This window comes from Pediculus humanus, genomic scaffold (genome assembly GCF_000006295.1).
Source record: "Pediculus humanus corporis 1103172107368 genomic scaffold, whole genome shotgun sequence".
Classification (NCBI taxonomy): Eukaryota; Metazoa; Arthropoda; class Insecta; order Psocodea; family Pediculidae; genus Pediculus; species Pediculus humanus.
The window spans coordinates 641816-646447 of record NW_002986996.1 but is presented as its reverse complement, the minus strand read 5'-3'; positions in this window follow the sequence as shown (position 1 = coordinate 646447).

Below are 4632 nucleotides of genomic sequence, written 5' to 3'. Positions count from 1 at the left end.
CCTCCCACCGTTTCGCCAATTATTTGTTTTGCCAAGTTTATATTCTCAAAAGTATTTTATCTATAGCCGAGGGATGCGAACTAGGGTTGAATTTTTAAGAATAAATTTTAAGGTCCTTTTTTTTTTTCCCTTCTAACTTTATTTCTTCCTTTCTTATAAATTTCACGGTTATAAATGACCTACGAGAAAATTTTCTTTATCATTAATTAACTAATTAATTCGAGTTTAAAAAAAATTTTTTTTTTTTTTTTTTTTTGTAACTTGAGGCTAACAATTTTTTTTTTTTTGTTGCAAAGGGTAGAAATCAAATTTTTAAAAAAAATTTAAACCTTGAAAAAGAAAAGAAAAAATTCAAAATCGATAAGAAGAAAAAGAAGAAGAATAAGAAGAAGGAGAAAAAAATAAAAATGATGATAAGAATAATTTTTTCCGTTTTTTTTTAAAATCGCGATGATCGCTCCAGGAAATGAATCAAAATCGAACCGAGAGGATGAATGATGGCGGAATAAAAGCGAAAAATATCCCTGGAGACCTTTTTTTTCCTTTTCTCTCTCTCTTTCTTTCTCTTTTTAGTTTGAATACTTAACGCTTAAGTAGTCGGTTACTCTTTGAGATTTAAAATGTGAATAAATTTTTATATAAAAAAAGAAAACTACCGGTAAAAGAAAAATTTTTTACCCTCAAGTTTTTCTTTTTATTTATTTTAACGATTTCAGGTATAAACGAAAAAGAAAAATGAGGATAAGTGAGGAGTGAGTGGCGAAGAGGGGGAAAAAAAATTCGGAGAAGAAAAAGAAAAAAAATAAAAAGAAAACAATAATATTTATCGATTGTGTCAAAAATGACATGTCGGCTTTTAAAGACGTTTGCTGGAGAAAAAGTAAAAAGATGGTCAATTAAACATCACGGGTCAGTTTATAGGGAAAAAAAAAACCGTTACCGTGGCAACGTTGGCGGGGAATTCAAAAAAAAAAAAAAATGATTTTTGTGTGGAACGGAGAAGAAGAAAATAAATAATAATAAAAAAAAAAAAATCAATCACCGTTTTCAATTTTTGCTACGATTCAATGATTACTCAAAAAAAAAAAAAAAAAAAAATTAAATTTACTGTAAAAAAATTTTTTTTGCTTCTTAAACCAACCGCCAAAACATTTACCATCATATTATTTTAACCTTTAATTAATAATAATAATAATAATAATAATAATAATAATAATAATAAAAATATTGTTTCGCATGTTAATTTGAAGGTTTAACGTAAATGAATATTAATTAACGGTTTTTTATTTTTTTAACGGTTAAATAATAATAGTAAAAAAAAATTTAAATTTAAAATTTAAAAAAAAAAAAAAACAAACAATAAATTATAGTTTATAAAATATGGTAATTAATTTAAATAATAATAATAATAAGCAACAAATAGTTAAATCACGTTCGAATATATATTTTTTTAATTTTCTTCATGTTTTGAATTTGAACCATTTTGCGAAAAACAGGTAAAACCACCCTCGGTTGGTCGGTCGGTCGGTTAAAACGAAAAAGTTTTTCTTTTTTTTTTTTTTTTTGCGGATTTTTAACCCAGTGTAGTACGAAGAAGAGGTTAAAAAAAAACAAACAAACAGAAACAAACGGTAGAATGATAACGATCGATAATTATCAAGTCTCAAGATTTTTGAAAAAAAAAAAATTTAATTTAAATGTTGTAGAAGGAAAAAAAAAACAAAAAAGAAAAAAAATGAAATGATGAGTCGACGTGAAAAGGAATGAAAATAAAGTGGAAAACGTTAAAATTTGAAATGAGAAAGAGAGAGAGAGAGAGAGAGGGGGAGAGAAAGACATGAAGAAGGTAGTGCAAAAGAGAATCAGACAGACAGATAGAAGAGACAAGCAGGTAGGCAGACTGAGAGGGGAAAAAGGCAGAAAAAAAAGAGAAAAAAGACGAAACAAAAGAAAGAGGGAAAGAGAGAGAGAAAGAGAGAGAGAGAGAGAGAGAGAAAGAGACTGAGATAGAGAAAAACAGAAAAGAAAGAAAAAAGACAAACAAAAAAAAAGAGAGAAAAGAAAAGAGAGAAAAAAAAGCAGAAAAAAAGAGAGAGAGAGAGAAAAAAATACAGTGTAAAAGAAAGAGATAAAAATACAGAGTAAAAGAAAGAGAGAGAGAGAGAGAGAGAGAGAGAGAGAGAGAGAGAGCGAGAGAGACGGAAAACAAGAAAAACACAAAGTTAAAAAAAAAAAGAAACAAACGACAAACGTTTTATGTTTTGCTCTCCAAATTCTACTCACCGACGAAGGACTAAAAAAAAAAAAAAAAAAAAATAATAATAAAACGTTCAACTCGGACTCAGACGCGTTTTTCACGGTTGTGTCAAAATAAATAATAATAATAATAATAATAATGATAATACTAAAGCACAAACAGTCACGAAAAAAAAAAAATTTAATATACGGGGGAGGAAAAAAATAAAAAAACATGCAAAAAAATTTAAATATTAAAAACCAGATAACAAAATGATTATTTCAATGTAAAAATTAAAATTTATTATTATTATTATTATTATTATTATAATATTTATATTATTATGCGGTATGCGCGCCATGTTTGTTTATATTTATGTACCTTATAAAAATATATAATTAAATATAAATGTTAATAACTTTTGAATAAACAACACGCGTTCTTATTTAAAACAACAACAACAAGAAAAAAAATTTTTTTTTTTTTTTTTTTTTTAACGGTCAATATAAATTATTATTATTATTATTATTAATAAAAATTTAGGAAGTAATAAAAAAATTAATTTTTTTTTAATTAACGACACGTAAAAAAAAAAACAACTAAAGACTACAAACAAAACGGTCAAGACAAACAGGAAAGAAAAAAAACAAACGGAAACGTCCAAGAAAAAATATCGAATCGACGGAACTTTCAATATAATTTTTTTATTTTTACTTAGGGGAGGATGAAGGGGGAAAAAAAAAAACGGAAATCGGAAATACAAACAAATAAATATAAAAGTGGATTTCCGGTTGTTGTTTTCATTTTTTTTTTTTTTTTTTTTTTATAAATAAAAGTTCATTTGTCAGGTGAAAACAAATTTTTCTTTTTTTTACACAAGAATCGAAAGGAAATCGAAAAATCAAACTGGAATGAGAAGGGAGAGAGGGAGGGTGGGAAAGTTTTTTTATAAGGGGGTAGAAAATATGGGGGAAGGGGTGGAGGGGGGTGGTAAATATGCCGAAGGGAAAAGTAATAAAAAAAAAAATTTAATAACACGTTCTCTAACGTTAAATTGTTTTTTTTTTTTTTTCGGGCTCTGATTATTATAAGATCGGAAAAATAAAAAAAAAATGGCGGCGGGCGATACGTACCGGAAATTCAAAGTTCGTTATTTTTAACAACACGTTATTATTTTTCAACCGGAAGTATACAAAGCGTAATTTTTGATTTTATTTACTCAAGAAAAGAAAAATAAATAATAAAAAAAAATGAAAATCAATAAAAAAAAATTTTCTTTTTTTTTTTACCTTTTAATTTTTACCATTGAAAAAAAAAATTGACGACGACCAATCGACCGATTGAATTTCCGGTAATTTCCGGTAATTTTTTTTTTATAATAATAACCGGGTAATTAAAAATCAATTAATAAACTCTTATTTCAATTGTTACATACACAAATTAATAAGATTTAATAATTTAGAAATCATTACTAATTTACTTCGAATTATTATTATTATTATTATTTTCTGGAATTCATTTACTGGAAAATTTCTTTTCTTTCTTTCTTTCTTTCAATTCGACCCCCTTTCGTGTTACTGTGAGTGAGTGAGAGAAAGATAAAAAAAGGGAGAGAGAGGAAGAAGATAAAAAAAAAAAAATTTTAATGGATTATTCGAAATAGAATAGAATGTGCTTCCTTTTTAGAATTTTTTCTTATTATTATTATTATTATTTTTGACTTCCAAAAGCCATCATTGACTTCCAGCAAAAAAAAAAAAAAGGAACTTGGGAATGAAAAAAAAAGGAAAAAAAAGGAAGAAAAAAAACAAAAATGGAACACACACACAATGGAATGCCTATCGAGCCTTTGCACGCTGAGGAATTTTTTTTTTTTTTCCTTTTATTCCTTTTTCTTCAGTCGGCAAAGGTTTTTTTTCTTTTTCTTTTTTTTTTTTATACCTCACGTACTTGCGTATACGCATAACACGCATGCACGCACATTTCGACTACATTTTTTTTTTTTTTTTTTTTTTTTTTATTTAAAAAAATTAAATTTGAAACAAAGGAAAAAAGGGAAGGAAAAAAAAAATTCTCGGCGTAAAATCATGAGAAGCACGCACCATTAAAAAAAAAGAAAATTTTAAACAATTGTTTTTCCATTTTTTTTTTATTTTAACCTCAAGGAAAAGCAGAAGAAAAAAGAAAAGAAAAGAAAAAGAAAAAAACAATAAAAAGAAATAAAATTGTACAAAAAAAAAAAAAAATGGCGGGAAAAACAAAAAAAAAAACGAAAAACAATCGTTTGAAATCGTTGTTGCTGTTATTATTATTATTATTAGTATTATTATCATTACCATTATTATTATTATTATCATTATTATTATTATTATTATTATTATTATTATTATTTACCT